We start from the raw sequence: 10361 nt of genomic DNA, 5'->3' as shown, positions 1-10361 counted from the left end.
GATCCGTCCCTGATCCGACACAGAGACAGAACGGAGAGACGACCCACTGTGGCAGGGTGAGGCGTCGAGAGAGTCCTGTGAGGCGGCTGAGGACAGGGAGGAAACGGAGAGACGACCCACCGAGGGCTCGGTGCGTCGTCGAGAGAGTGCTGTGAGGCGGCTGAGGACAGGGAGGAAACGGAGAGACGACCCACTGAGGGCTGGGTGCGTCGTCGAGAGAGTGCTGTGAGGCGGCTGGGGACAGGGAGGAAATTGAGAGACGACCTCACTGTGGCTCGGTGAAACCGTCGAGTAGATCTTTCAGGTGGCTGAGGGCAGGAAGGAAAAGCAGAGACGAGGACATTGGGGGGGTGGGGGGTGGGGTTGGGCTCTGGATGGGTGAGGGGAGGGGGGGTGTTAAGGTGGGTCGCCGAAAACGGAGATTCGACCTCAAACTGGCGGGCTAGGATCCGTCCCTGATCCGACACAGAGACAGAACGGAGAGACGACCCACTGTGGCAGGGTGAGGCGTCGAGAGAGTCCTGTGAGGCGGATGAGCACAGGGAGGAAACGGAGAGACGACCCACTGAGGGCTCGGTGCGGCGTCGAGAGAGTGCTGTGAGGCGGCTGAGGGCAGGGAGGAAACGGAGAGACGACCCCACTGAGGGCTGGGTGCGTCGTCGAGAGAGTGCTGTGAGGCGGCTGGGGACAGGGAGGAAATTGAGAGACGACCTCACTGTGGCTCGGTGAAACCGTCGAGTAGATCTTTCAGGTGGCTGAGGGCAGGAAGGAAAAGCAGAGGACGAGGACTTTGGGGGGGTAGGGGGTGGGGTTGGGCTCTGGATGGGTGAGGAGAGGGGGGGTGTTAAGGTGGGTCGCCGAAAACGGAGATTCGAACTCAAAAGGCGGGCTAGGATCCGTCCATGGTGTGGCACCAAGAGAGAATGGCGAGACGACCCACTGTGGCTCGGTGTGGCGTCGAGAGAGTCCTGTTCAGGCGGCTTAGGGCAGGGAGGAAACCGGAGATGGGGGGGAGGGAGGTGCAAACCTGGACTGTTAGGCGAGCGGCTTACTCCCGCCGTTTACCCGCTGGACCTCGTCCAGTCTCCGGCAATGCTCCGGCACAGAGAATGCCTGGCCTGGCGTGACGGCCTGCTCCTGCCCGGTGTGTGGCGGTCGCGCCAGCAGTGTTTCTCGTGTAGCATGCGAGCGTTGCCGGTGTCGTCGGGAGCCGGGATATGTTCTCGAACAAAGTTACCTGAGCGAGTGTGCCTTTCTCCCTGTCGTCAGCTCGGGTCTGGTCGAATTGGGCCGGTGGCGCCGAAGAAGTTACCACCGGAGACCAGGGTCCAGTGGCTAGAGCCGGGCCCAACGGCTATTGCCGAGTACCTTCCTCCGATGCAGGAAGAAGGTGTGTTCAGTCCCGCGGAAATCGTACGGCGGGTGCCGAATTTACCAGTGGCCAGCCGGGTCCAGGAGCTAGAGCCGGATTTGTCGGCTACTGCCGGGTAACCTACTTTGGATGCGGGTGCTGGGGTGGTCGGCCCCGCGGAAATCGGACGGCAGGCGCCGAAGATACCAGCGGCGAGCCGGGTCCCGGAGCTAGAGCCGAGCCCATCGGCTATTGTTGAGTAGCCGTCTTTGCCGGCAGAGCTGGCGTTTTCAGTCTCGTCGAAATCAGACGGCGGGCGCCGAAGTTAACAGCGGCTAGCCGGGCCCCAGAGCTAGAGCCGGACCCAGGGACTAAAGCCCAGCGGTGTGCTTCCGGTTGGGCGTTTGCGTTTTCAGTCTCGCGGAAATCGGACGGAGGGCGCCGAAGTTACGTTTTGCCAGCCGGGTCCAGTAGCTAGAGCCGGGCCCGGGGACTAGAGTCCCGCGTCGGCCTCCGACCCAAGTGCTTCTGTTTTCAATCTCGTCCAAATCGGACGAGGGGTACGGAAACGGCACAACTTAACCCGGGTCCAGGGGCTAGAGCCGGGCCCGGCGACTAGAGTCCCGCGTCGGCCTTCGGCCCAAGTGCTTCCGTTTTCAATCTCGTCCAAATCGGATGGAGGGTACCGAAACGGCGAAACGTAACCCTGACTCCCTTGCAAGTGCCTGGTCCGGTAACCCTATTGTCCTTCAAGGCTCTCAGACCTGAAAGGAATTGGGAGGCAAGTTCGGCATTCTGGCCGAAATCGAGCGCCGGAGTGTACCTTTTTCCAGAACTGGGACATGGTACATCAGGGGTTTTCGTGCTTAGACCACAGCACAGCGAGAGCTGGGCGACCATTTGAGCTCAATTTGCACGAAGTGACGACATCACCTTGACCCATTCGATATATATAGGGGAGACCTGGTGTCTGTGGCACCTTTCTCGTGGGTAACCTGCTGTCTTAGGGGACCATGCGAGGGAGACTACTGACAACTACCTGCGTCTTGGCGACATTCTAAGTCTCGTTGTTGCCAGAGGGAAGGAGCAAATGTTTTCCATTGTTTTGGTGCGTTGGCTACTTTCCCTTCCCCCATTCCACGGTGCTGGTTCTCGGTTCCGGTGCGGTAGCGAACTGTTTGCCGCAGACGTTTACCGGAGTAAATGGGGAACCAGCCTTTTACCTGTCGCGGGGTACATATGCCGAGGTATTTGGAGTCCGGTGTGTGAGTGACCGACCATTGCGTTCTGTTAGACATACGTAACATTAGGCGAAGGCGGCCCTCCTTGCACATGTCGTGTGGTTCCAGAGCCAGGCATCTCGGGTCCGGTGTGCGCGTGCGACCGATCTTGTTCATGTGTTAGACATACGTAACAGTGGGCGAAGACGGTCGGCGAAACTCGCGCATGTCGTGTGGTCCGAGATGGCCTTCCATGCACATTAGATATAGCTATATAAAGGGGGGAGACTCGGTGGCTGGCTGACAACTACCGGCGTCTTGGCGACATTGTGTCTCGTTGTCGCCAGAGAGAAGGAGCAAATGTATTCCATTGTTTTGGTACGTGGGCTCCTTTCTCTTCCCCCACTGTTAGGGCGCTGGTTCTCGGTTCCGGTGCGGTAGCGAACTGTTTGCCGCAGACGTATACCGGAGTAATTGGGGAACCAGACGGTGTTTTGCCTGTCGCGGGATTGGATCACAGGTTCTGGGTTCCGGTGCGGTTGCGAACTGCTTCTCGTTCACCGGCGCCAATGGGGAACCTGCCTGTCTGTCGCGGGGCAAATGCCACATAGGCTGAGGTATTTGGAGTCCGGTGTGTGAGTGACCGACCATTGCGTTCTGTTAGACATACGTAACATTAGGCGAAGGCGGCCCTCCTTGCACATGTCGTGTGGTTCCAGAGCCAGGCATCTCGGGTCCGGTGTGCGCGTGCGACCGATCTTGTTCATGTGTTAGACATACGTAACAGTGGGCGAAGACGGTCGGCGAAACTCGCGCATGTCGTGTGGTCCGAGATGGCCTTCCATGGACGTTAGATATAGCTATATAAAGGGGGAGACTCGGTGGCTGGCTGAACCTACTACCGGCGTCTTGGCGACATTGTGTCTCGTTGTCGCCAGAGAGAAGGAGCAAATGTATTCCATTGTTTTGGTGCGTGGGCTCCTTTCTCTTCCCCCACTGTTAGGGTGCTGGTTCTCGGTTCCGGTGCGGTAGCGAACTGTTTGCCGCAGACGTATACCGGAGTAATTGGGGAACCAGACGGTGTTTTGCCTGTCGCGGGATTGGATCACAGGTTCTGGGTTCCGGTGCGGTTGCGAACTGCTTCTCGTTCACCGGCGCCAATGGGGAACCTGCCTGTCTGTCGCGGGGCAAATGCCACATAGGCTGAGGTATTTGGAGTCCGGTGTGTGAGCGACCGACCATTGCGTCTTGTTAGACATACGTAACTTGCAGGCGAAGGCGGCCCTCCTCGCACATGTCGTGTGGTTCCAGAGCCCAGGCACCTCGGGGTCCGGTGTGCGCGTGCGACCGATCTTGTTCATGTGTTAGACATACGTAACAGTGGGCGAAGACGGTCGGCGAAACTCGCGCATGTCGTGTGGCTCGAGAATTGCCTTCAATTCCTCCCTGGAGTGAGTAGTTTGTTTCGGCAGCAGCTCTCTCTCCACACAACCCCCCATCATCCTCCTTCCCGCAAGAGCATGATCCCGATGCTCGATGCAAACTGAGAACTGTCACTGCACACGCTGCGGCATCTCGGGTCCGGTGCGCGAGGCGAACTTGCATTCTGCTAGACATACGTAGCATTAGGCGAGAGCGCCCGTAATCGCGCACGTCGTGAGGCTCGAGAGGCCTTCAAAGCAGCGCCTCTGTATTGTGTCACGACGATTCCTTCCGATCTCCGTGCGATCACTTCTCCAGCCTACGACTGCACATCGAGTCAGCTATCGATCGGTCTGTGTGCATGGGAACAGAGCACCAACCTTCTTCCATGTCATGGGAAGGCTGAACAAAAACACTGTGGCGTCGCCTCTCTCCACCAACGAGGAGGCGACAAACCACACGGCACCTCGGATGCATTTCCGACGGTTCCTTTCATATAAAAGGGGTGACGCCGAGGAAAATAAGACTCGCGTCCCTACCAAAACGAAAAAGACCACCACCACCACCTACTCACTTACTACTGCTCCTCCTCCTGTTTTTCCAGCTTGCCGTGTTGAATGACGACAATGACGAGCAGGAGTAATCTCGGCGGGGTAGTTATGATCGTTCGTCCACGCGGAGTAACTGCTCTCCTCCGCCTCTGTTCGTCTAACGTATCGACATAACGCCATACTGTCGGGCTGCTAGAGAGTCCATAGTGAGATTTAACTTGCAAAGCAGGATTAAAACGCAAAACCGAGGGGAGCGAGGGGTGTGTGTGTGTGTGTGTGTCTTGTGTACTATATATCAGTAGTACTGTTGAGCTACCTGGTTGATCCTGCCAGTAGTCATATGCTTGTCTCAAAGATTAAGCCATGCATGTGTAAGTACAAGCCGAGTTAAGGCGAAACCGCGAATGGCTCATTAAATCAGCTATGTTTCATTGGATCTGTAAACCCACTTACTTGGATAACTGTGGTAATTCTAGAGCTAATACATGCATCACGTCTCTGACCGCAAGGGAAGAGCGCTTTTATTAGTTCAAAACTGGTCGGGCCTCGGTCCGTTAACCCACCCGTGGTGAATCTGAATAACTTTTTGCTGAGCGCACGGTCTCCGCACCGGCGCCGCATCCTTCAAGTGTCTGCCTTATCAGCTTTCGATTGTAGGTTATGCGCCTACAATGGCTATAACGGGTAACGGGGAATCAGGGTTCGATTCCGGAGAGGGAGCCTGAGAAACGGCTACCACATCTAAGGAAGGCAGCAGGCACGCAAATTACCCACTCCCGGCACGGGGAGGTAGTGACGAAAAATAACGATGCGAGACTCATCCGAGGCCTCGCAATCGGAATGAGTACACTTTAAATCCTTTAACGAGGATCTATTGGAGGGCAAGTCTGGTGCCAGCAGCCGCGGTAATTCCAGCTCCAATAGCGTATATTAAAGTTGTTGCGGTTAAAAAGCTCGTAGTTGGATCTCAGTTCCGGACTGACGGTACACCGCCTGGTGCTTACTGTCACGCTCCGAACAGCTAACTAGCCCCGCCGGCTCGCACGGGGTGCTCTTCATCGAGTGTCCCGAGTGGCCGGCACGTTTACTTTGAAAAAATTAGAGTGCTCAGAGCAGGCTACTTTAATGGCCTGAATGTCTATGCATGGAATAATGGAATAGGACCTCGGTTCTATTTTGTTGGTTTTCGGAACCTGAGGTAATGACTAATAGGAACAGGCGGGGGCATTCGTACTGCGACGCTAGAGGTGAAATTCTTGGACCGTCGCAAGACGAACTACTGCGAAAGCATTTGCCAAGGATGTTTTCATTAATCAAGAACGAAAGTTAGAGGTTCGAAGGCGATCAGATACCGCCCTAGTTCTAACCATAAACGATGCCAACTAGCGATCCGCCGGCGTTATTCCCATGACCCGGCGGGCAGCTTCCGGGAAACCAAAGTCTTTGGGTTCCGGGGGAAGTATGGTTGCAAAGCTGAAACTTAAAGGAATTGACGGAAGGGCACCACCAGGAGTGGAGCCTGCGGCTTAATTTGACTCAACACGGGGAACCTCACCAGGCCCAGACACCGGAAGGATTGACAGATTGAGAGCTCTTTCTCGATTCGGTGGGTGGTGGTGCATGGCCGTTCTTAGTTGGTGGAGCGATTTGTCTGGTTAATTCCGATAACGAACGAGACTCTGGCCTATTAACTAGTCGACGGATCTCCAGCAATTGGTGTCCAGTTCGCAACTTCTTCTTAGAGGGATTAGCGGCAATTCTAGCCGCACGAGATTGAGCAATAACAGGTCTGTGATGCCCTTAGATGTTCTGGGCCGCACGCGCGCTACACTGAAGAGATCAACGTGTTCTCCCCCTCCGAGAGGAGCGGGTAACCCGTTCAATCCCCTTCATGATAGGGATTGGGGCTTGCAATTGTTTCCCATGAACGAGGAATTCCCAGTAAGTGCAAGTCATCAGCTTGCGCTGATTACGTCCCTGCCCTTTGTACACACCGCCCGTCGCTACTACCGATTGAATGATTTAGTGAGGCCTTCGGACTGGCGCTCTTGGATGTTCTACCCCTCGCGTCTCGGCGCAAGGGGTTCTCGCCTCGAGCTGACGGAAAGATGTCCAAACTTGATCATTTAGAGGAAGTAAAAGTCGTAACAAGGTTTCCGTAGGTGAACCTGCGGAAGGATCATTACAGTTTGTGACGCGAGAGCTGCAACCATCGGCTCGTCGTCGTCGTTCGAGTATTCTTCAATGCGAAGAAGGCAAGGGTAGCCTTGGGAGCCGCACCCAATTGCCGTGGGAAAGGAGAAAGCGGATAAACGGCGGGGAGATCAACACCCACTGTGAGACAATAACAGGTCTGTGATGTCGGACTGACATGACATGTCAGTCAGTCCGACCGGCGCAGGTCACAGTCCTAGCGCCGTATACTGCTTTAGAGTCATCTGTTGGGGCTCGCGACACCCGTCACCGACATCTTTCTTCCTTGTCCCCGGTCGCTCAGTGGCTTCCGGCACCCACACCATAGAGAGAAAGCAGCAGGCGAAGACGCTACTGCTCCTCTCGTTGACAGGGCCGGCGCCTGCTACTCTGGCGGCGTCTAGTGCTGGGTTTTCCTTGACACGCTTCCCAGTGGGCCCCTCCCTCCCCGCCTTCACTCTACTGTAAACGTAAATGTACGTGTGCGGCAGAGGAGGAAAAAGGGGAGAGAGAAAAAAAGCATTTTATGTGTCTTCTAACCAAAGTCGGGCTCTTACCAGCCCTATCAAACCCCCCATACATTACGTCCTCCTATGATGGAGTGATAGACGGCCGACAGGCCTTAATAAAAACATATACAACTCTTAACGGTGGATCACTTGGCTCGTGGGTCGATGAAGACCGCAGCTAACTGCGTGTCGGTATGTGAATCGCAAGAATACCAGATACATCGACAAGTCGAACGCACATTGCGGCGGCAGTCCTGATATGTGTACTGTCGCCACTCCTGCGCGAGGGTCGGAATAACATCCATCGGGCGAGTAGCTGTTGCGGCCTCCATATTCTGCTCTTTGGCAGGCTCAACGATGCGCTTTGGCCTGCTCTGGGGAACGACGCCCGCCACTGCCCCCCGAATGAGAAGGCAGGAGGCAAACCGGGAGTCCCCCTAATATTTGACAAACGAGCCCCTAGCACACCTCATCATGCTGTGAAAGAAAGACGCTTTTCGTCCTATTTCTGCAACAGAGGCCTGCCGCCCTTTGAGTGAGAAAACACTCGACGTCTGCTGCGGATCCGATTGTCCCACAGACGTGCAGCAAGCAAAGCCGCCAGTTTCCACCCCTCCGTGGACTGGACGGCACAACACAAGGGTATGGCTAGAGGACCGGGTCGGAAGCGACATGCCATGCGTCGCCGTCCAGAGGTAGTAGTGTGCCAGGGAAATTGAACGCTTGAGGAACCTCCCGCCTATCACACACACTCTCTACGGACCGACTCAACCGGATTTCATTTACTTTGGCCTAGCAGAATTCGAGAGAGAGAAGAAATGGTGCCAATAACGCTCATGAACGAGTAAATTACACCAGTACACAGGTGCATGTATGAGAGAGAGGCGTGTGCGCACAGAAGTAGTGCTATACTACTACTGTTGTTATTATTATTGTTACAATTTCGTTGGCATGTGTGCACCCTAGTGGTAGCCGCTGCCACAGTTGTGGGGCCTATAAGCAACGCTTGCTGAAACCGAAGTGACGGCGTGTCTGGCGCAAGCCGTCAGACGGCCAAATTCGGATTTTCAGTGCGTTGGCTGGGGGACAGTAACAGCCGTGGCATCATCAGCAGCAGCCGCTGTGTTTGTTGCTGGTGTGGTGCGAGGGAGCGACCGCCTGTCGTCATGACGGAGGAGGTGCTGCTCCCGTGCTGTGCTTTGCCCCTCAGCAAAAGGCGTAGCCAGAGTGCTCGCCGACGGGTGGCGTCCTTGATTGATCAAATCAAAATGTGTGTGACTGTGTGTGTGTGTTTTTGCGCCGAGACCGCCCCTCGAGCGATGATCGATGATCAAATAAAATTTTAAACCACCAGCGCACGAAAAAAAAAACCCACCGTCGACCTCGTGTCGGGAGAGACCTACCCGCCAAATTTAAGCATATTAATAAGCGGAGGAAAAGAAACCAACAGGGATTCCCTTAGTAAGGGCGACTGAACGGGGAAGAGCCCAGCGCATAACCTCGTGTCTTAACCGGCACGAGGGGTGTTGCGTTTCGGAGGGTCCGGCACGCCGTCCCATACCGCCTAAGTCAAGCTTGAAAGCGGCCACTACCCATGGAGGGTGACAGGCCCGTGTGGCGGCGCCCGCGAGGGCATAGATGGGGCGGTCGGAAAGGGCCTCTCTGTAGAGTCGGGTTGCTTAATAATGCAGCCCAAAGCAGGTGGTAAACTCCATCTAAGGCTAAATATGACCACGAGACCGATAGAGGACAAGTACCGTGAGGGAAAGTTGAAAAGAACTTTGAAGAGAGAGTTCAAGAGTACGTGAAACCGTTAAGAGCCAAACGGGTGGAACCTCGAAGGTCGAACTGGGGGATTCAGCTCGTCGGCTGTCGGCTGGGTGGGGACGTAACAAAGCGACCCAGGAATACTTGGGCGTGCCTCCACCCACGCCGGCGTCGGCGGGCGTATTTCGCCTCACAGTAGGTCGCCGCGACCCGTTGCTTTTGGGGACGTCGAAGGCCCGGACGGATTGGTACCCTACCGGCTGGGGATGCGGCTTCGGCTTCTCCTCTTGTCCGGTGGGCGAAACCGCCGGTGTCCTGGCTGCCCTGCGACGGTCGTAGAGACGAGCCCCTCCCATTCGTGGGGGGCGGCTCTCGCGGCGTGCAAAAGGTCGGTGATCCACCCGACCCGTCTTGAAACACGGACCAAGGAGTCTAACATGTGTGCGAGTCAGTGGGCGCACTAAACCCAGAGGCGTAATGAAAGTGACACGGGTTCGGCTGTCGCCTCGTGTGGCAGCCGGACTCAGGGCCGATCCCTCACCGGTTGCCCTCGCCTCTCTCCCGCGTCTCGGTAAGCCGGGTGAGCTATTTTCCCCGGCCGCTGCTGCGGGGCTCGGGGGGAGGCGGGGTGCGATGGTGTCCGTAAAAAAGAGCCTGCTGTTGCAGGGGGGCGCAGGCCCGGGACTTGCCAGGACGCCGCGAGACTGTCACTTTGCTGTGAGGCTCTAGGGTCGATCAGCGGGTCATGCGTGCAGTCGGCAAGTACCATGAGCAGACATGTTGGGACCCGAAAGATGGTGAACTATGCCTGGCCAGGATGAAGCCAGAGGAAACTCTGGTGGAGGTCCGTAGCGATTCTGACGTGCAAATCGATCGTCGGAGCTGGGTATAGGGGCGAAAGACTAATCGAACCATCTAGTAGCTGGTTCCCTCCGAAGTTTCCCTCAGGATAGCTGGAACTCGTGGGATGAATTTCATCCGGTAAAGCGAATGATTAGAGGCCTTGGGGACGAAACGTCCTCAACCTATTCTCAAACTTTAAATGGGTGAGATGCCGAGCTTGCTTGAACGCTGAAGCTTCGGCGACTAATCTGAGTATCTAGTGGGCCATTTTTGGTAAGCAGAACTGGCGCTGTGGGATGAACCAAACGTCGAGTTAAGGGGCCTAAATGAATGCTCATTCAGATCCCATCGAAAGGCGTTGGTTGCTATAGACAGCAGGACGGTGGCCATGGAAGTCGGAATCCGCTAAGGAGTGTGTAACAACTCACCTGCCGAAGCAACTAGCCCTTAAAATGGTATGGCGCTCAAGCATTCTCCCGATACTCGACCGCCGGGGCACTAGCGG

At 56.0% G+C, this 10361-nt stretch overlaps 3 non-coding genes across 3 annotated transcripts in view; all 3 read left to right on the top strand.

Moving 5' to 3' along the window:
• The first annotated feature begins 4857 nt into the window (after nt 1-4857).
• On the top strand, nt 4858-6729 carry LOC138356702 (small subunit ribosomal RNA). Its single transcript, XR_011224556.1, has one exon. It is a non-coding gene; the product is annotated as a small subunit ribosomal RNA (ribosomal RNA).
• A 647-nt stretch (nt 6730-7376) lies between these two features.
• On the top strand, nt 7377-7538 carry LOC138356707 (5.8S ribosomal RNA). The gene has a single exon (XR_011224561.1). It is a non-coding gene; the product is annotated as a 5.8S ribosomal RNA (ribosomal RNA).
• Nucleotides 7539-8624: 1086 nt separating this feature from the next.
• The window catches only part of LOC138356703 (large subunit ribosomal RNA), a 4358-nt gene continuing 2621 nt past the window's right edge, over nt 8625-10361 (top strand). Inside the window, exon 1 of the ribosomal RNA XR_011224557.1 lies at nt 8625-10361. This exon is cut by the window's right edge and continues 2621 nt beyond it. This is a non-coding gene — a ribosomal RNA (large subunit ribosomal RNA).

Source organism: Procambarus clarkii, chromosome 73 (genome assembly GCF_040958095.1).
Source record: "Procambarus clarkii isolate CNS0578487 chromosome 73, FALCON_Pclarkii_2.0, whole genome shotgun sequence".
NCBI classification, from domain to species: Eukaryota; Metazoa; Arthropoda; class Malacostraca; order Decapoda; family Cambaridae; genus Procambarus; species Procambarus clarkii.
Note: the sequence above shows the minus strand (reverse complement) of the source record. Positions and strands in the feature narration are given on the sequence as shown.